This window comes from Typopeltis vanoorti, unplaced genomic scaffold, assembly GCF_054136105.1.
Source record: "Typopeltis vanoorti isolate ZY-2024b unplaced genomic scaffold, IOZ_Tvanoo_1.0 HiC_scaffold_74, whole genome shotgun sequence".
Classification (NCBI taxonomy): Eukaryota; Metazoa; Arthropoda; class Arachnida; order Uropygi; family Thelyphonidae; genus Typopeltis; species Typopeltis vanoorti.
Window position 1 is genome coordinate 171,383 of NW_028328188.1, and position 23,355 is coordinate 194,737.

Here is a 23,355-nt window from a genome sequence, read left to right on the forward strand (position 1 = left end):
GCAGTGGATACAGTAGTGGGGTGAGGGAGGAAGAGAGAATGGGAATACAAGAGGAACAGGAAAGGGGGAGCTCGGATGGACAAGGAGACATGGCATTAAAGAGAGAGAGAGTGAATGTTGAATGTGGCAGTGAATGTGTGTATGAAGATGGAGTATATTGCAATGTGGATGGAGAAGCGGAGACTAAGGAGGTATATGTGGTAAGTGGTGATAAAGGTGATTTGGCAGGTGTAGTTTATAAACTTGCTATAATGATGGTGACAAATGCATTTTTTATACTCCTGGATATGATAAAGGACAGAGTTTATCCTTATGTAAATTGATGAGGGTCGATAGTTTGATATATGAGCCTAGATTTGATAAAGATCTAATTTTCCCTCGGATATATTTGTATTATTCTATTTATAGTACATGCTAGTTATTTCACATGGAAACAAAACATATACAAACAGCTGAATTGGATGACTATGGTTTCATCCCTTCCCCAGCGAATTTCAACACAGAACACTTCGAGAAAAAAGTACTCAACACATCCATCCATAAACCAATGCTTGGGATGTACTATGCAGATGATGTATTTGGTTCTAAAATATTCTAAAATGTGCTTTACAGTGCCCTTCCTAGATAAACCAGCTACATGTCTTTTTTAATGGTTCATTATCTATTTCTATTCATAAAATATTTTTGATAATGAAAGATAGTTACACTAACAATCCTAAAATTACTAATGCACAGAACCAGAGTCAACTATTCTAATGATATTGTCCTTACCTATGAATTCGCCTACCTTTGCAACACTTTGTTTTTAGTGCTAATGATTATAATCCCCCAAAAATAGACAAAATGCTATATAACCTCCAAATACACAAGACTCTGGCAAAACTGGTACTTTCCCATGTATTCAGAGCATATCTGAAAAAGATATCCACAGTGCTTGAAAAATATAAGTTGTGCATCATATATCAAGCTAGCAACCATCAACCATTCACCTAAGAATGAACTATCCTTTTTCACATCCAGGAGTAGTATATGAAGTGCCCTGTGCCTGCTATGGACAGATAAGAAGTTCTATTAACATTCACATCAGCATATACAAAAAATACATTCACCACCATTGTTATGACAATTCAAGACTAGCAGACCATGCTTTGGATTTCATACACAATTACATGAAAAAAAAGTACTACATAAAATATTATAACTCAGAGTGACTGTTTCTGCAATTAGCAGCAGCTTTAAGACATTCTCGAAACATCAAGTATAATTGTATCAATTTAGAATACTGTTCAATAATGTTTAAGATCTAATTAATACTTGTCAAGTCTCTTTATTCGACAGTAGAAGGCATCAATTACAACCTTAGTTCTTTGTGCTGCTCATTACAATTTTAAACTGTTCCCATTATTAACAAATTATTGCTCTTAGTATGCTGTAACAAACTGTCTGGACTATGAAGATGCTGGGTATAAACCAGCAAAATATCAGAAAATAAATAAATAAATATATTATTTATTTTCTTATCATTGTCTTGTGTTGTATTTCAAACTATTTATACCATATGTCATCTTAAATTGTTAATAATTTGAGATACCAACCATTCTGGATGACTTCCAGAGAGCATCAAGAATTTAGAGTAGTTTTAGGTGCACCACTGCAAACATGAACAGTATTCTAAAGATGGAAAAATTGTCATTTTTACACAGGTAGTAGTTTGATTGGTGAACAAAAGTGTCTTGAGCAGAAAGAAATAGCTAATTGTTTTGAGGCAGAGTAAGTTATTGATGTGATGTGTTTATTGTGGAAGAAGTTGGAAGTAAATGTCATTCCAAAGACTATTGATTTTAGTGATTTTTGTATTACTCAGAGTAAGAGAAAGTGAACTGGGATGTTTTGCAAGAAAGAAAAGGAAAGACTATGTTTTAGTAGCACTGATGATGACCAGGAAATCCTTCATCCCATTGAAGGACAGTATGGAGATTATTGTTTAAGGAACTGGTTGTAGATAGTCTTGAAGTTGAGATGTCTGTACACTGTATGATCTATTGAATGAGCCAGACTAATGAAGTGTACTAGCATACTATCATCATGGTGGATAGGATTAATGATGATTGGGAGTAGGTCATTTATGTACAGCAGAAAGGAGTTGGATGATAAAAGAAAGGCCTGAGGCACTCCTCTGTTGGCAGAAAAGCTTAAAAAAGAAGAAACTATCCACATGACATGCAGTGAATGATTCAGTAATTCTTTTAAAGATTCATTTTACTTTTACTGTTGGTAAACATATCACTAACTATAGAGTACAATGTTTGTATCATAAAGGTATACCTTGAACCCTACACTTTACTGACACATGGTACATTTTGTATATCATTGTACATTCACCATACTGAATGCTACTTCAGGTCTACTTGAATATATTAAGAAAAAGTGGGGAAAATCACAACATTGATAGCTGTATCATTAAGTTTTTCTTAATTATCAACATTCATACAAACATATAAGAATTATTATTATTATTATTATTATTATTTCCCAAGACCTCGTGGAGTCAAAGACTCATCTGGGAGGTCCTTTTATCACACACAGCTCATCATACCGTGTCTTAAACACACTCAAACGACTTGCAGACATCACACTCTCAGGCAAGGCCTTCCAATCATTCACAACTCTGCATGAAAAAAATCTGCCTCTCGCTCCCCTACTCACACCCTCTTTATACAGTTTCCCAGGATGACCTCTGGTTCTCTCCTGATCTCCCACTATTCTCTCTAGAACTTCTCCACCATTGATCTTATAACAACCCATTACCAACTTGTAGGTCTCTATCATATCTTTCCTCTTCCTTCTCTCCACCAGACTCTGCAAATTACATCTTCTCAATCTTTCCTCATACTCAACATTCCAGAGGTCAGAAACTGCCTTAGTCAGTCGCCTTTCCTAAATTAAAGCATTTTTCAGCTGGGATGAAAACTTCCACATGACCTCCACTGAACATTCTTGGTATGTGTTTTGTTATGGGGACATAAGAACTTCATTTGACAGTTACTGCTAAAAAATACCAAAAAAAGCAGTTCTAACTATGAAACATATACTTAGTCATGAACATGTCATCTCCACTTATGTGCTTTTCTCTTCTGCATTTCTTTGACTCTTTATACTGCTAAATCAACTGGTTCTGAACTTTCTCAAATTTTTTTTTACTGAATGACTTATTTTTAAAGGTATTAACAACAGCGCATAATTTAATCAAAGATGTTTTATTAACTGCTTATATTTCGCTGAATTTCAACTCAGCCTCATCAGCGCACAACACACTTGTACATGCGATTGTGAGTGAGTGTGTGAAACAATACAATTGCAATGGACAAAAGATCTAAAGTCCTATTTTTTAGCACCCTCTAACAGAAAAAAAAAAACATAGCTATGTGGGAGTTTCTCTTAGGAGAACAGTCTCCCGAATTTTTGGCAAATTAATGCAACCATATTTGTTAAGGTTGGGAGAATTCTTCAAAGCCATTCCTGACTCAAAAAATAATCTTTCAGACCTGTAACGACTCCTAAGTAGCATATTCGTTTTCCTCCATCTTATCCTGTGTGAAGGAGCGTCCAGAGCGTGGTCTGCCAGTTCTGACTTGCCATAGTAACAGTAGCGAATGTATTTTTCATGTTCTTCCAAGTGGATGTTAACTGATCTTCCTGATTGCCCATAATAGGCCAAGTTACAATCACAGGGAACTTCATACACTTCTGGGTGTGCTAAAGGGCGAAGTTTATCCTTAGGTGAGTGGATCAGAGTTGCTAGTTTGACATGAGGTTTGAAAGTGGTGCGAAGGCCATGTTTCATCAATACTTTGGCAATCTTTTCTGATGTACTTCTGACAGCAGGAATAGAAATGGTCATGTTATGTTCATAGGTATTAGTGGAGGGCAGAGTAATGGACCTATGTAGTATTTTATCTATTTTGTAGGGATTATAGCTGTTAGCTAAGAACGTATGGTGCAGATATGTAGTATTTTATCTATTTTGTAGGGATTATAGCTGTTAGCTAAGAACGTATGGTGCAGATATTTGAATTGTGTGGTCAGAGCTGTATCGTTAGAACAGATGGCTCTGGCTCTGTATGTAAGTGTTTTTAAAATGCCATACTGTTGGACTCGGTGATGATGTGATTGTTTATGTAGGTATCTTCCTGTGTGTGTGTGTAGGCTTTCTGTAAATGGAAAAAGATAGTGATCCAGATAAAGGGTCAGGCCAGGATGGTAAGAAAAGCAAAAGCAGATTACGAAAGGAAATTGGCCATGCAGGCTAAAGAGAATCCCAAACGGTTTTTTCAATATGTTGCAAGTAAAAGGAAAAATGCTCATTGTAGACTGATCTTAAAAAATGCTGAGGGTAGGGAGGTAACCGAATCAGTCGATGTTGTGGAATTACTGAGCGAGCACTTTGCAAGAGTATATCATCCAGGTGGTGACTTTGCAGAAATGGAAGAACCAACAGCTTATACTGGAATTGTGATGAATGAAGTAGAGGTAACTAGTCTATTACAGAACCTCAATGTCAATACATCTGTGGGATTGGATGGTATACCAGCTCGTGTCGTACGTGAAGCGGCCAAAGAATTGTTAGTGCCCTTGACCATTTTGTTTAATTTGAGCCTTAGGACTGGGTCAGTCCCAAGGGGGTGGAAAGAGGGGAAAATAGTTCCACTGCACAAAGGTGGTTCCAAGGCTGCTGTTGAAAATTACCGGCCAATCAGCATAACAGGAATCATTATCAAGGTCTTAGAGAAAATAGTCAAGAGGAAAATACAAGATTGGATAGAAGAAAATGGGATACTGTATCAGGGACAGCATGGTTTTGTGAAGGGTAGGTCATGCCTCAGTAACTTGCTCATGTATTATAACACAGTGACGGCTGAACTGGATAAGGGTAATGGGTTTACAGTGATTCTACTGGACCTTGCTAAGGCCTTTGACAGGATACCACATGGAATTCTAATCAGTAAATTGCAGCATATGGGAATGGACATAGGGTTGGTGAGATGGATAGGAGGGTGGTTGAAGGAGAGATATCAGAAAGTGGTTTACTCAGGAGTAGAGTCCACAAGACGGCCTGTGACTAGTGGTGTGCCACAAGGATCTGTTCTTGGACCACTGCTGTTTAATTTGTTCATAAATGATATAGGAAAGGATCTGAGAGGAACAGTTCATTTGTTTGCTGATGATGCAAAGTTGGGTAGGGCAATAGTGAATGCAGATGACGTCAAAATATTTCAGGATGATTTGGATAGATTGGAGGTCTGGGCTAGGGAGAATGGATGTCAATTTAATGCGGCAAAATGTAAGGTTATGCATTTTGGGGTGAAAAGATTGGAGGCAGTTTACTGCATTGGTGGAACCGTGCTCCAGGAAATTTATGAGGCACGAGATTTAGGAGTGTTGGTGGATAAGGAATTGAAATTTAGGGGACACGTTGCAAAAGTGGCCAAATCAGCTCATCAAATCACTTGGTTGCTGAAGAATACGTTGATAAGCAGAGACAAGCAGGTTATTGTTCCTCTGTATCGAGCCTTGATAAGACCCCATATCGACTACTGTGCTCAGATTTGGTCACCTAGGTTTCTTCTTGATGGGGAGGAGGTGGAGAGGATCCAGAGGCGAGTGACCAAGATGATAGCAGGTCTGTGGAATGAACCTTATCAGAACAGGTTGAGGATTTGTGGGTTGCAAAAATTGGTTGATAGGCGGAGGAGGGGAGATATGATTGAGACATTCAAATTACTGAAGGGTTTCTATAAAATTAATTCAGAAGATATTTTTGAGAACAGGGCTGGTTGTGGGAGGACTAGGGGACATCCATGGAAACTGGGCAAAAGTGTGGTTAGTAAAGGTGTTAGAGCTGGGTTCTTTACTTTTAGAGTAGTGAATGAGTGGAATGCGCTCCCTGAGTCTGTGGTGGATGCTGTGACAGTGAATGAGTTTAAGGCGAGGTATGATAGATACTGTATGAATATCGAATAGTTGTGATGAATATCATTGGGGCCTCCCTCCATGAGTCTAATGACTCCCTGGAGTTGCCCGTAATAATAGTAATAATAATTGTAATAGTAATAAAGATAGCCAAAGTATGGAAACATGGCTTTCGCACCACTTTCAAACCTCATGTCAAACTAGCAACTCTGATCTGCTTGCCTAAGGATAAACTTCACCCTTTAGCATACTCAGGAGTGTATGAAGTTCCCTGTGACTGTGACTTGGCCTATTATGGGCAATCAGGAAGATCAGTTAACATCTGCTTGGAAGAACACTGAGAGAATTGCTGTATATATGCATAAAAAATGATAAAATTTGTAGACTGTTAGGGTGAATAACAAGAAGGAAATTATTCATGTGTGTGAGAAGTGTAATTAATAGGTTAGAGTTTTCAAACTAGTGTTGCCAGTAGTAATCAGCAGTCAGATGGAAGTGTTAGTAATGATAACAAAGAGAAGAGTGGAAGAGCTTAGGCAAGAACTAATGAAATCGAAGACTGAAATTAAGTGTCTGGAAAATGAGACTGAACATCTAAAGAAGAGGTTGGCTGATGTGAAGGTGGGGGAGGAGAAAAGATAATATGATTAATCAGTGAATAATTATATCATTGCATGAGATTCAATCGTTAGAGGTGTAGTGAATAAGAAAACAAAAGACATTGTCCTGATGGAAAATTGAAAGCAAATAACCGATGTTTTAAGGAAAAAAAAAAGCAGGAATCAGAATTTGTTGTAGTTGTGAAGATGAATGATTGGTGAAATAATGTCAATAGGGACTTGAGGAAGTTGTTGTGAGAGGTAAAGGAACTAATGTTTTTGGAAAAGTAGTTAATATGTGTTGCCCTGATATGATAATAATGAATTGCAAGATGGCTGATTTGTGGGAGGCAAAAGGTGTTCAGTTTGTAAATCTATCGATTGAATTTCAAGTGATGTTAGAATGGTTTAAGGTTAATGGATTTCATTTGATTGGGTTGTGTCTTGATATTTAGATAAACTATTGTTTATCTAAATATCCAAGTTTATCTAATTATCAGTGTTGAGAAGGAACAGAATCAAAGAGTTAACGTAGCTAATGGTCAAAGGGAATCTGTGAAGCAGAATAGCACAGAGAAGTAGGTTATAGAAGGACAGGAAAACAATGGATATAAAGTTGAAGATGTGATTATAATAGCAAAAAGTGATGCAGTGTAGTTAGGGATGAAATGGATATGAATGGCATCAGAGTCAACATCAGGGAAAAATGGTAGTGAGACTGGAGAGAGAGAGAGAGAGAGAGAGAGAGAAAGAGGTGTGATATAGCAGCTATATTATGGAGCGATGGTGTTTGCAGGATAGCCTTAAAAACAAATTGTTATGGTGTATCAGTGGCACACCAAGAGGGGATAAGTCTGGGCCCCTACCCCCCCCCCCCCCAAAAAAAAAAAAAGAAAAAGGAAAAAACACTTGAAAATTTTCCAAAAATCTTTTCCTAAATAAATTTTTTTTTTATTATTTATGTTGTGTCCTATCTTCTATTTCTATACTACTGATGAATTAGTGATCATTGCATATGCTCAGTCATAGGTCATATGCGATGCGTAGTGTGTATTCTCAAATCGTCTACTCAACTCAGCCCCTCTCCAAGATTAAATCCCCCAAGTGCGTTACTGTGGTGTATACTAATAAACAAGTATTAGAAATAAAGGAGAAGTGTTTGAATTGATTGAGCCAGTGAGCATAAACATAAATGGTATAGGTGAAATTTGGTTGTCAGACAATAATGTACTGTGAGGAATAGGAATGGCAAGATATACAATTTGCTGGAAGGATGAAAATAGGAGGAAAATACTGTAAATGATATGAGAGACAGTATCCACAAAGAGTGGAAGTAGAAAATAGTATTACATGTGAAGATTTCGAGTATGTCTGATGTTGAAATAACTGAATATATATTTTATAGGATACTACTATATGGCAAAGAATATAGAGTACCAATTGTGAAATGTTTACACAAATTGGTTGAGCATATAAAAATGAGGTCATCGTAATGGCAGACATTAATTACAGGAATGTAGATTAGTCAGAGAAGATAGTGTATGAACAATGACAGTGATTTTGTGGAATTTCTGATGGATAAATATCTTAAGTGGCATGTGATGGAAGCAACTCATTATCAGTGGTCCATGAATTCTTTCTCTGAGACTTTCTAATTACTTTCTCTGAAAGTAATTAGAATACTTGTGAGCTGGTTACTAGCCAGAGCACAAGGTGTCCAATGACACGGCTTCTGTCTCTGGCTGTTTGACCAGTTCATAAAACGAAATGAAATAGCAGAATAGGAAAGAGTCAACCCTAGCCCTTGAATACTATAATAGCACTGGGGGAAGGAGCAAGAAGAAAAGAAAGAAGGGGGGAGGACAAGTCTAATGTATATTATATGAAGTGAGGCATGGTCCGGCATCAGGTACCTCAGGTTTGCCACTCCCATACTCTTGAGGAACATACTTTAAAAAAAAAAAAAAAAAAAACTTTTTAAAAACAGTTTTTTTCGATATGATGTTTCTTCCCATTATATTACCCATTTAATGTTACATTTGCTGTTTAACATACTTTTACATATACAGTAGGGAACAAATTAATCCAAACACTCACATTTTAAAGAAAATATTAATTTCACAAGAAAATAAATATAAAAATTAAGCTTTACTTAATAATTTATATCTATTCCTAATAAGTTTATTAATTTGCTTAGGTATGGACCAGGGGCGGCTCATGCATAGGCACTGCAGAACTGCAGCTACCCCAATTTTTCTCAATATATAAATATATTTATTAATTATTTATATTTTCTTGTAATATTTAATTTTATCATCAACATCCTGTACAATTCTGTTATTTTGTATAAAGAATAATAAAAATCCATCTTCTAGCACTTAGGAGGGCAAAGGACGCTAGCAGCACTGTGTTTACTACAGTATCATATTGCTACATGTGCAAGCATATGCACGTCATAGTGAGATGCGAGCTATTAGCGTAATGCAGCACTTTTTTCATGAAACAAAACAAGAAGAATATATTCTATTTTTAAGTAATTTTGAATTATACCAAACTATAATTTTATCGATAATAAACAATATTTTTTCATGTTAAATTTTTTTTTTAAATTTTAACCATAATTTTGATATTTTATCCAAACACATATACACTGTACTTACAGTGTGTATGTATATTTCTAAAGTTGCAGCACCCCCAAGATTTCAAGATACGAGCTGCCACTGGTATGGACTCTACTAACATATAACACATTTTTCTTATTTCTGCATCTCGAAACCAAACTTTTATAATGGATTGTATTAAGTTATCCTTTGTATCACAATTTAGTTTTCTATGTCCTTTTCTTCACTTTGGCCCACAAAAATCGATGTCACTGATAAAAAAAAAAAAAGAAGAAGTATATTGTGCAATTTCTCTTGCCACTGACTACATGCTTTCTGCGCAAAATTGATGAATCAGTACACAAGTTATTTATCGACCTCAACTAGTCCTTTTTCTGTTCACTGTGCCTCCCTTCTGTAAAACAGCTCCTGAACTTAGGCTTGAAAATATCGAACAGCACCTCAATACTAACTATATACAAAACCTTTTTCTCCAAAATCTGAATACAGCAAGCTATGCTAGAACTAACTGATGATTAGCACCACAACGCAAATGCATCCTTGCCTGCTAATGAATTCCATGACACCTAATCACATCAATGGTACACCACTCGATCGAGGCCGAAAATAAAAATTCAACATCATTATTTTGAATTTTCTAACAGAAAATGGGAAATCACTAAAAGAAGATATCAACAAATTACCAGAAGAATGCAACATTAATTCTAGAGATGTTATCAGCTGCCATTGTTTTGGGCCCATAAATAAAAGAAAGGATGGCACTGAATAGGATTCCACAAGGATGGAAAGAATTCCACAGGTTGTAAAAGTGACTTATGACACACCAATAAGCACATCTAAATTAATAACAGCAATTAACAAGTTCAAGGACAAGTGTCCCAATCAAACATATGTGCTCGAAATGAAATAACATCGTCCAGATAGAACAAGGATGTCATCTTCAAACATAACTCGAACAAAAATGACAAAATAGAGAAAACAATTGGTTTATAGACTACAAACAAGATAAATTATTGCAAAAATCAAGTGATGCTAATAGTATCACCAAGGAGGCCAGTATGCAAGCACTGTATAGGAAATGTGCAAGAGACTCGTGGTCAAATATGCCCCACAGAACCTTGCATATCCAGTTCACTAACATCCATGGCCTCAAATCCAACTTAAGTGTCCACTACCATCTTCAGTCTACCAAACCCCACCTAATCATTTTGGCATAAACTCAAATCTCACCTCCCCAACACTATTCATCTCAACCTTTCAAATTACACATCCTTTAACTCTTTTCAATCGAAGGGTGGCATCTGCAGATATATTCTCTCTAAAATACCTTGCAAGACAGAACCCAACCTAGAATCGCCCAACTTTGACCCTCTTTGGTTGAAATTCCCCATTTAGTCAAATTCCCCTTTCTCACTCAATCAAATTCACTTGCTATCTCTATCACTCACCACTCTGAGAGTTTTTAATTTCCTATCCTTAAAAACTGATTTTCTCCAGTCCCACTTTCCCAATTGTGAACTCTTCCTCATAGGATGAGTTCACTAATGGTGAACAGCATAGACATTAAAATCACCCCTAGGAGGTTTTAATGTTTCAAGCCAGGGTTTGGACAGCAGGGTGTTTTCCACCAGTTTATCTGGGGTTTTTCATCCTGCAAGCAGGCAAACCAGCCCCGTGAACACACACGGACTACAGTCATAGAATACCTTTAGGAATAAGGAGTAACCAACCTATTTCATAGGAAATCGGTTCCGGATGCCTACATGGTAAAAAGTGTAGGTCTGCATGTGAGCATAACATAGGATAGGACTCAAACCTGAAATAGATGCATGAAACTATAAATGTTTCCAAAACAGACTTCAAAAGAGCAAAAAGCAGGAAACTTGCAACCTGTTCAAACTGCAGCTGAGCCTTTTGGTCTCTTGCCAAAGCAATTGGTCATAACTTTTGCCCAACTATTCCTACCCCTATCATACCCAGATGGCTCTATTGCATTATCACCCACAGAAAAAGCCAATCTCTTGGTTTCACACACTTTCAATGCATGCATAACTAACAATAGTAAATGCCTCCCCAACCATTCCAGATGACCAAAATGCAATGCCCCCGGTATTCTAATGCCAGAAAGATATCAGAAAAATATTGCCCAAATTAGACACAAAAAAGTCTCCTGGCACTGATGGCATTCCTTCAATTGTCCTGAAGATTTGTGCACCAGAACTCATTCCTATCCTATGTTGCCTATATATATTCTTTTAATCCACTGGTATCTATCCTGCAGCATGGAAATTGGCCTATGGGTTGCACATTCAGTCCATTTCCAAGAATGGCAACAAATCCTTGTCATGTAACTACCACCCTACTTAACTCACCTCAGTCCTGTCCAAGGTAATGAAGGAATACCATCAATTCCCAACTGCTCCCTCGAAGTCATCCAGCTAATAAATGATCACCAGAATGGATTCCATTGCTGCCGATCAACAGGAGATCTATTCAAATATATCACCTATTTGGACAAATTCCATGGAGAAGTTTGGTGAATCTCAATTGGTTGCACTTGATATCTCAAAAGCTTTCGATCGTGTCTGGCATAAAGGCTTACTAAGCAAACTTCCATCATTTGGTCTGTCTCAAGGCTTCTACAGTTGGATTGCCAGCTTTCTGTCTGCACACATACCATGTGTGGTGGTAGATGGTTCCTTATTCTCTCACCATTCAACTAATGGTAGGGCTCCACAAGGTTCTCTCACCAAACCCCTTCTTTCTATATATTATTATTGACCTATTTTAGTTGACTTCCAACCTAATACACAGTTTTGCAGATGACAGCACATTGCACTCCTCCCTTTCATTTGATAAACCTTACTTTCACAAATCACCTGAACCTGCAGAGGGGGGGGGGGTGTTCAGATAACTGTGTCAATTTCAATAAGACCCAATTCTGTCTTATTTCTTACAATTCTGGAAGAAAATAGTTCTTTTGGAACTATTTTTTGGGTTATTTTTGACAACATTCAAATTTCAGACAAGATGACATTTCTCTTGGAATTATCCTGACATTATGCCTCTCCTGGCATAAACACTTCACAACCATTGCATCCTCAGCTTCTGAAAAATTAGGATTTCTCTATTAGGACTTCTCTTAGGACTTCACCTCTGAACAGTTGTTAACCTTATAAAATTCACAAATTCACTCTGCTTTCAATATGCTTTCACATTTGGAGTGGGACACCTAAGAGCTCTCTCACCATTCTTGACTCAATACAGAGGAGAGCAATTAGATTGATTAATGACCTATCTCTTACCAACTCACTTCTCCCATTTTCACATAGATGTTTGGTTTCTGCAATATGTGTATTCTATAAATATTTCCATGGGAAATGTTCATCTGAAATAGCATCCATAATTCTCCCACTTAGTACTAAGCCCATTGGTACAGTTCAGCTGCTGCTGAACTTCCCTCACAGTGCACCTTGAAACCCACAGATCCAGTTTCTTTTCCTCCTCCTTCATCCCTGCTACTGCTGTGTTGTGGAACATTCTTCCCCTTGGTGTGTTCCCAAGGAATACAATATATCGGTCAACCTATAGTGCAGTAATGTACTATAGGTTGATCAAACCAACCTCTCATGTATGAGCTCAACATAAAAAAATGTCAGGAGAGTTTCCTGGGCACTGAAGTAATTGAGTGTTGTGAATTTTGAGGAACTCTTTCTTTGAAGTGTGGAATAGAGAAGAAATCCCCTTGGAAGATGAGTTCATCTTTCTGGATCTGTGGAATCATTTTTTTCTCCAGTATTTTTAGGTATTGGTCACTTTTCATCATACCATCAACACATGTGATCCTGGACCATCATGTGTAAAACTAACCCCAGAATATCTTTTTAGCTCTGTGTTTAGGAGCTTGTTGAAGGTAGGTAGGAAAATTCTTCTCAGCTGCTAATTTGCAAACACTAGGACAAAGAAGTGGCTATCATCTAAGAAAATTCAACCTTCCACTTCTCAATAGTGCACTTTTTACATAAAAGTGTACAAAGGGGTTCCACTACGTAAAAGTGCACAAAGTACACTTTTACATAGTGGAGCCTCTTTTCTGCATAGTCTCTGTCAACAGTTGTTTCAATTTTGGTCTACAAGTCTGCTTCCAACAATTTTCGATTGATTGACATATATTAGAAACATTAATCCCACTAGCTGCCATGTCTCTATCTAAATCCACAGCAGACAATCTTGGGTTCATTGATTAATTTTGCTTTTCCTAATTAGTAAATGATTGTAATTTGTAAATGATTTCCTAAATAGTAAATAATTAGTAAATGAAAGAGAGGTATGAACAGCAGTTAGCTTATGATGCCAAAAAGAATCCTAAGGAATTCTTATGGAAGGATAACATTGACTGGAGAAATGGTATAAAGACAGCTGTTGCAGAAGGTGTGGTGGATATATTTAATGAGCAATTCATAAAGGTCTTTCAATCTTGTGAATGTGACTTCATGGAGAGAGTTAGAGCAGTTGATGATGGGGAAGAGCGACTGACTGTAAGTAAGCAAGAGGTGTATGGGGAGTAGAGCAAACTAGATGTAAATAAAGCTGTGGGAGCTGATAATATATCACCACGTATTCTGAAGGGATGTGCCAGGGAGTTGATGCTGGCCTCGACATATTTCTTTTAATATGAGTCTTGCATTCGCTCAAGTTCCTAAGGAGTGGAAGGAGGGCAAGATTGTCCCACTTCATAAAGGAGGTGATAGAACTCAAGCATAAAACTATAGGCCTATCTTGTGTCAGGTGTAGTATTTAAGTTGTTGGAGAAGCTTGTGAGAACTAGGATCCAGAATTGGTTTGACAACAATGGTAATAAGGAAGTAGATTACTAAAACATGACCACCCTTTAGTAAATCCATGCTGTCCATCAAAGAGGACACCATGGATTTAGTAAAGGGTGGTTGTGTTTTAGTAACCTACTTACTTATTACAATAAATTGACTACTTGTATGGACATAGGAGAAGGTTACACAGTAATACACTTAGATTTTGCAAAGACTCTTGATAGATTACCACATGATAACTTGATAGTCAAACTAGAGCAGATGAAGTTGGATATTAGATCAGGGCATTGGATTGGAAACTGGCTATCTGATAGGTATCAGCAAGTTGTGAATGGGGGAGCGATATTCAGGAAAAGGAAAGTTACTAGTGACGTGCCTCAGGGATCTGTTTTAGGGCCATTGCTGTTTAACTTGTATATTAATGATATAGGTGAAGATTTGGATGGAGATATTCAGTTCTTTGCAGATGATACAAAGCTAGGATGAACCATGCAGAGTGGAGAGGATGTTGTGGCCGTACAAGAAGACTTGAATAAATTGAGTGATTGGACACGTGAATGGAGATGTGAGTTCAATGTTGCAATATGTAAGGTTTTAACATTTGGAAAACAAAAATCGGATGCAGAATTTATGCTTGGTGAGGATATATTGTTGGATGGGGAGGAAATAAGAGTTCTGGAGGTGATGGGGAATAAGGATCTGGAAATGTTGCAGAGGACACTGACTTGTTGATGTAGGGAGATTCTTGTTCCATTGTATAAGGCTTTGATTAGGCCACACATGGACTATTTTGCCCAGATTTGGTCACCTGCTTTTCAGAAGGATGAAGAGATGTTGGAGAGGATCCAGAGGTGACCTCTGGAATGTCTAGTAAGAGGAAAGACTGAGAAGAAGCAACTTGTAGAGCATCTGGTGGAGGTGGATGGGAGATATGATAGAGGCCTACAAGTTATTAAGGGGCTGTTATAGGATCAGTGCTGGAGAGTTTCTACAGAAAATAGTGGGAGATCAGGAGAAAACCAGAGGTCATCCCTGGAAGCTGTATAAGGAGGGTGTGAACCAGTGGTGCACCAAGGGAAGGGGCCAAGGGTCCCTGGGTCCCCCCCCCCAAAAAAGAAAAAGGAAATAAACACTAGAAATATTTCCAAAAATCTTTTCCTAATTAAAATTTATTTTTTTAAATTTATGTTGTGTCTTCTATTTCTATACTATTTGTCATGTATTGGTGATCACTGCAGATGCTGAGTCATAGGTCATATGCAATGCGTAGTGTGTATTCGTAAATCGTCTACTCAACTCGACCCCCCTCCCCAAGATTAAATCTTGAGTGTTCGGGCCCCCTCCAAGTTTAAATCCTGAGTGCGCCACTGGTGTTAGCATGGGAGTGAGAGGCAGGTTTTTTTCATGCACAGTGTTGTGAATGATTGGAATGCCTTGCCTGAGAGTGTGGGGTCTGCAGAGGATTTGAGTGTGTTTAAAGTACGGTATGATGAGTTGATAAAAGTACTTCCTAGATGAGTCTTTGACTGCATGAGGTCTTGGGTAATAATAATAAGTGTAGCTTTATTTTTTTGCTTACGTTTTCCTTTTCTGTCAGGAGAAAAGATACCTGTCTCCCTAAAATTCTTTAAAAATCACATTAACGAGTAGCGCACTCAGGATTTAATCTTATAGGGGCCGAGCACTCAAGATTTAATCTTTAGGGGGGGGAGCCAATTTGAGTAGACGATTTGAGAATGCACACTACATTGCATATGACCGATGACTGAGCATCTGCAGAGGTTGCCAATATATGATACCAGTGATCTCCTCTGTCCCGGTTCTGGCAAATGAAGTAGCACTCGGTCTGCAAGAGTACTACTTTGTTCGCCTTGCATTCAAAACTGCCGGGATTCCCGTTAGCTATAGGGTATTCCCACCTCATGGCCCGCTAATTCATAAGTAGCATAGAAATAGAAGGTACAACATAAATTTAAAAAAAAATGAATTTAATTAGGAAAAGATTTTTGGAAATTTTTATAGTATTATTTCCGTTTTCTTTTGGGTGGGAGGGGGGTGCATAGCCCCCTTGGCCCCATCCCTGAGTGCGCCACTGACATTAACAGTACCCAAACCAAAACTATAGTCATTGGCAATTTGTCTTTGAGTCATGGATGTATGCTGAGAAAGAGGAGATATTTTTGAATGCTTTCTTGGAGATGTATCCAATTTAGAGCTGCACAAAATGAATAGAACACTATGAATGTTATCTTGTTTACACTATTAAAACACACAACACTATTAATAAACATCGTAGATATACTAAAAAGACACAACACTCAACCAAAATAGTGAACTAAAACCAAAACCGAAACTAGTAAGCTGAAACCAAAACCAAAATTATTCTAAACTGAAATAAAAACAAAACCAAAATCTTGATGAAAATTCAGCTTATTCAAATTAATTTCCTCACTACTGTATGTACATACCCAGCATTAAGGAAAAAAACAAAAACTTGATTAAATTCAGTTGACTGCACAGGAGCACTACTGAAGGATTGCTGTTTGAAAGATTGAATAAACGGTAGATTACTGTACGTGCAAAATATACTCAAAATGAACATATTTTGCACATGTTGCAGCAAATAAAATCCTATCGACTGAATTTGCCTATACGTGTTGAAATTCTATACCATGAAAATCCAATCAACATGAATTTGCCTATATCAAAAGATTGTTTGATTGTTTCTATATGATGAATATTTTTTGCAAATTTTTTTCTGTGACTGAACTCGCCTTTTCTTGCATGAAAAAGGAAACAGCTTTTCCATGTATTCAACAAATACAGATAAATAGTAGAGTTTACCTTTGGATGTTTCCATTAATTGCCATTTTTTCACTTATAATTGTATCAGACCTTACAAGTCAGTTTGATTCATATGTATATAGTTCATGAAATCAACTGCTTTAATGATGAATTGATTTTCAATGGAAAGGATCTGTTTAAATATTCATTAGTATAGCATTGTTTTAAATCCATTTTTGATATTATCCCATGTACAATTCAAAACTAATTGAAAAGGTCTTCTAGTAATGGTTCTTTCAAAATATTGATATTTTTAGGGACATATCATATTCTTGGGAAATAACATCAAAAGAAGTAATTCGTGAGGTAAGAATCATTTTATTTCATTTATTCCTGGTAATGCAATGAACATTTATTTTATATATAAAATGTACAAATTAGTGAGCAGGCATATATGCAGTGTTGCAGTAAATAATCAGACAACTTTATTTTTCTTGGATATTATGCAAAAATCAACACTGCATTATACAGAGAGGAAAAAGGTACAAGATGCCCATTTTGGAAATGCAGTTGCATAATTACTGGAAATGGGGAATACAGGAATTATTATTTGTAGTCTTCTATAATAACCATCACTCAGTTCATGCTACTGCAGAACAATTAAAGCATTCTGATATAATGATGATAACATTAAAAAATGGATATAGCAGGACAGTGAAATTAATGTAATATAACAGTCTGGAAGATAACAAATTGAAGGAAAGTGACAAGTGTGTGTGTGCCAAAAAAAAGGATTATGTATGGGCATCAGTAGACTTTCTCAAAAGGAGTTCAGTGTGTTCACACCAATAGATTTTTATCTCAAGACGATTATGCAGTGAACACTATATTTTTGGTTTCTGTGGAAGCACTACCGTGCACAAGCCATCTGTTACCCTAAAATTTCTTGAGTTAAATGTTTGCAAAGAATGCCATGATTTCAGAGTGGACTATTAGAAAGATGTGGTGTCACATCCAGAATCATAATAAACATTGTTCACATCACATGGACAGCTTCGTTTTATGGTAGCTGTAAAGAAAGCATTTTTCACCATTATATTCTGATATAGTAATGATACTGGCAAAAGGTTTATAGTGTAGATGTCGGTATTTCTAGCAAAATGAGTTCCAAATATTACATTACCAGGACAAACATTTTTATATAATAGTGCAGATGTGTTAGCCCTGCAAGAGGATTTGAATAAGCTAGATAGATGGGTAAATGAATGGGGATGTCGGTTTAATGCAGCAAAATATAAGGTCTTGAGGTTTGGGAAACATTGATGGGATGCTGCATACTCTATGGGAGGAGTTATACTGGAGGAAGTTGGGGAGACAAGAGATCTAGGGTTGATGATTGATAGAAACCTGAAGTTTAGGGGACATATTTCAAAAGTGGTGAAGGTAACACAGAGGATTGCTGCAATAATGAGAAGGACACTGACCTACAGAGATAAAAGGGTTATCATTCCGTTGTATAAGATTCTGATCAGACCACACATAGACTATTGTTCTCGGATTTGGTCCCCAGGATTTGAAGGGGATAAATTAACTGTGGAAAAGATGCAAAGACAGATGACAAAGATGGTCTCAGGACTGTACAAGGATAGTTATGAAAATCGGCTGAGGGAATGTGGACTGCAGAGTTTGGTGGATAGAAGAAGGAGAGGTGATATGATTGAGACTTTTAAACTGTTGAGAGGTGGTTACAGGGTTGACACTGAGGAGTTCTTTTGCTTGGTTGAACAGCAGGAAGGAGTGATGACAAGAAGCCATCCCTAGAAGATACGAAAGGAAACCGTGAGCAGGAGCGTGAGGAGTGTTTTCTTTGCATGGAGGGTGGTTGAACCATGGGATGCATTGCCTGATAGAGTGGTGAGAGCAAGAATGGTCAATGAGTTTAAGGAGTGGTATGATAGACTTTGTGTTTCTTAGGAAGGACTTCCCACGATGAGTCTTTTGGCTCCATGGAGACCTTGATGATAATAATAATAATATATGATTCCCATTCCAAAAAGTTTATATCCATTTGTAAGTGGGATCATTAGTACTATTATAGTTCACCCACCAATTAGAGAACCCTTGACACTTCTGCGCATGTCAGAAAAAGGAGAATCCATTCCGATAATAGGGTAATCAATCCGTCTTCTGGGATGAGCTTGTTTATTATTACAGGTCGGAAAATTTAGCTTTTCTTTTACGAACATTGCTGTTTTTAAAGGTAACTATTTTGCTTGTATAACAGTTGGAAAAATGTATGTAGAGTATTAACAAAATTAAAAAAGGTATAGCATAAAACAAAAATTTAACTAAATTTATTTTTAAGAAAGTTTTCTATAAAATAAAAATAATTATCCAGAAAAAAAAATTTTTTTCAAATGAGCTTAGATATTCTAAACTTACAGTTGAAATAACTGAGACACTTTAATGTCCTAAACCAATTATTTATTTATGACTTGTTATGACTCTCTTAACAAATCCATGCAAAAAAAATGTTGGAAAAAAATATCATTATCAAATCCTTTTAATCTTCAGAGTCATCTGAATCGGTATCCAAATCAATATCACTTTCACTTAAACTGATCACCAAAGGTTCACATAATTCTTTGATAATTCCGTCTCTGTCCCAATACATATTTTCTAATGAGGTGACATGACAGCAATATTTTCCCCAGTTTTGAACTGTAATACTTTCAATTGCCTGTGCTGAAAGCTTAAAAAGTTTCGACATGTCAGTATATCTCCAGTTACATTGCGATGGCGAATGAAACTTTTCACTTCTACCCAAACATACTCAAGAGCATTAATATAGCAATGATATGGTGGCAGGCTCAAAGCTAGAAATCCATACTCTTTGAGCATCATTTCAAATTTAAATAGTTTAGTTGTGGGCGAGTTTCTTTTGACCAAATTAAGCAATTCAATTTTTCGCATCTGGGGAATGAGTTATTTGCAGAGAGCCAATCCATAAGAACTTGCTTCTTGTTACACCAATTTGGAACTTTATTTAATTGAATAGAGTGATATGAAGCATTACCAATTATAACAACAGCATTTTAGGAAGGTTTGCGATCAGTTTTTCTTCTGCCCGCTTTTCGAAGATCGTAGAATTCATTTGCCCATGGTAATCTCCAGTAGTTGAATTGGCTTTGTATTGTAAGTTTCATTTCGGTAAAAAAACATTTCTCCACCCACACACAAAATTATTATGCACCGCGAGCATTTCCAGTTTTAGCACTCCACATTCTTCTTTAGATTCCCAACATTTTCAATAAGTTAAATTACTATCAATCCAAGTTTCATCTAGATACACAATTGGTCTTTTCTTCTCCCTTAAACTTCTTATTGCTCTCAAATACTGCATTCTAGATAAAACAGTGTCACTTCGCTCCATGATAAGTTTCCTTTTATTCTGGGACTTTTTAAAACAAAATCCGATTTCATGAAGTATTTTCCTTAAAGGTTCTCTTTCCCAAAGAAAATTAATTTTTTCTTTAAGCACAGGAATCAATTTCGGAACAGTTGGCACTCTTTTCTCGACCACGTAAAATTCGTGAATAGTTCTTATAACATCTACATCAAAATCATTCAAAGCTATGGTTTTGATGGGTTTTCTTTCTCTGGCTCTTTTTAGGAGATTTAAATTTTGGCTTACCTTCACCTTTTGATTCCCTATGATTTATTTTAACAGTCGACCTCGATACGCCCGCACTTGCACGTTTTATGACTTGAGAAAGGGGAACAAGGAAACGATTCTTTTTCACAGAATGTCAGCACATTATTCAATATTCTTTTGCAAGAGCTACTGAAACGTTTAACAACAGAACTTGTTGACTGTACTGGATCTATTATACAAATTAATTATAAAAAAATAATGCAAAAAAGCGACAAAAAAAATCAAGCTAGTACTAGTACAGTGACAGACAAGAAAGGACGTGATTTCCCATGTTGGCGACCAATTCCTACATCCTTCATTTCTTTCTCCACTTCACCATGAATTGACTATTCTTGGCAAAATGCCAAGCAGAGACCTACAAACAGTGAGCGAACTATACTAAAACATTAGTACAATATGCAGGTTAGGAAATTCAATAACTTTGCTTTTATTTCTTTAATATATTTTTACATAATGCAGAAATCCTGATCTAGAAACCAATCTTAGAGACTCGCCAATTATTTAGTGTTCACTAATAGAGACTCTGGTATTCTCGTTCACATCAGATCTTCTAGCAATAACTATCTTTAGATGCAGGCCATAGAAACGTTTAGCGAAACCAAAGTGCTCACTCCTGTTATTTCCAAGGCATTTGATTGAGTCTAGCATCAACCTTCTTACCAAGCTATCATTTTTCATTATTATAAGGTTATCTCCATAGAATCAGAAGACTCATCTTCAGAGACATACACTAACCTTTATGCACAGATTACCTATCATACCTCTCCTTAAACTCATTCACCATCAGAGCACTCACAACTAATTCTGGCAATCCATTCCACTCATTCATCACTCTCCAAGCAAAAAGTCTAGACTGCTCACCCTCAATAATCACACTCTTACACAACTTTCAGGGGTGACCTTTAGTTCTGCATATTGAAAATTTTTCTTTGTGTGTTAATCTTATAGAATCCTTTATAAGTGTCTATAATGTCACCTATTTTCAACCTATCAACTATTCATTTCAGACAAATTATGGAGACTACAACTGTGTTAGAAATAATTCCTTTAATTTCCCAACGTTTTGACATTCATATGAAGGTCATCATTTGGAGTATATATATATATATATACACACACACACACACACACACACACATACACAGAGACAAGCTATATTACATTTCAAATAGTATGCCAAAGAGACAATGATTTGATCAACATATATATATATATATAATACAATAAAATAGGGGGAGAAATGCTTAGCCCATCAATGGTATGAATGTGTGCAATAGGTTTATAAATAAACCTTCATGAATGGGAGACATAAAAAAATGCCTTTATACAATAAAAAAGCAGTATATACCTTTTTCTCATCAACTGCTCTTGTTACTTTGTTATCAAAGGAAATTAGATTACTAAAACAAGAGTGCCTCTTAATAAATGTATGCTGACCTTCACTGATAACATTGCCCTCATCTGCCCAATGCTTATATCTGTGATATCCACTAAATTTTTACACAAAATTTACTTCTCCTATAAATAACCATCATTCATCAACTTTGTTTATTTAAAAATTATTTAGAGATTTAATTATTTTTATTTAAGATTAAGTAATTTAAGAATTTTAAGTAATGTAAACAAGTGAAACAACACTGAAACAACATTTTTTTTATCATAAGAACAAAATAAAATCTTGCTACCATATGTCATGATAATGATATGTTTTCTTCTTTTTGGTGTTGTCCACGATGTAAAAAAAAAATCAGTTATTTTAAGAATATATTAATTTAATCACATAACCAACATAGACTGTGCTTAGGTAATCAACAAATGGAAATAAATACAAGTTGCTGCATGTTCGAGTTAGAGTTATAAATTTTACTAACTAGTAACTGGCTTGTGTGCACCTTGTCTTTTTCCATAAACATTGAATAGTTAGAGTGGAATAGAGTTTCGCACAACATGTATCATATTATATGAGTTCGTGAGTTGGGAATTCATCAAGTGGAGTCATTCAAGTGAAATTATTTCTAGGAATGGATGTATTTTTGGTAATGTCATTAGAATGCAAGCAGTGTTTTGCATTGAATTTTAACACAGTTTTAATAAAGTGTGTTCTTGAAAATTACTATCAAGATCCATGTTATGGACACTGATGCTGTATATGATCACTCACTAATTTCTCCAGAAGAAATACAAACTGGTCTAGTTTCATACTTTCATTCTCCACCACCCTTATGCAATGGGACCAGACTATCCTAGCCCTCCTTGGGTACCTTTCTCATAGACTTTCACTGAAAAGTCAAGTTAAAGGAGTTATTTACTTAGCACTCTCTAAAACACATGGTGGAATCCCATCCAGTCTCACTGCTTTGTCGACATCCAAAAAACTTAGCATTTTTAACACATGCTCTCTCTCTTCTTGCACTTTCCCATCTCTCTCTCTAGTAATAAAACCTTCTTTTCCAGGATGAACTATCCCAATAAAGTGATCACTAAACAAATCCATTATGTCTGACAATGTTATGCTTCAACAATTGTTTCTCCTCCCACTGGCCAAATAATGAAAGCAGTCCTTCAGATTTTCCTTAGTCTCAAGACTAATCACTTCTCATATTCATGTTTTGCCTTTCCAATTCTAGTCACTTTCCTGGTCAGAGTCTTATATTCCTCATGCAACCAACCATTCTGTCCTTATACTTTTGCAAAACCTCCTTTACACTTGCAGTTTGTGTTTCCTATTGTTAGTGACTCACTTTACACCAAATCTTGTTCTCTTTTCACTCAAGATATTGCTACTGCTGTTAATAAACATTCCTTCAATAGTTCCCATGCTCTGGTGATATCTCGTT

General features: G+C 36.4%; 1 long non-coding RNA gene across 4 annotated transcripts in view; it reads left to right on the forward strand.

The window, feature by feature from the left end:
* The window catches only part of LOC150092090 (uncharacterized), a 106,391-nt gene extending 89,216 nt beyond the window's left edge, over positions 1 to 17,175 (forward strand). For all 4 annotated transcript variants that reach the window (XR_016550620.1, XR_016550622.1, XR_016550623.1 and 1 more), the window contains one exon: positions 17,121 to 17,175. This is a non-coding gene — a long non-coding RNA (uncharacterized LOC150092090). The remainder of the gene's footprint in view (positions 1 to 17,120) is intronic.
* Positions 17,176 to 23,355: the final 6,180 nt, after the last annotated feature.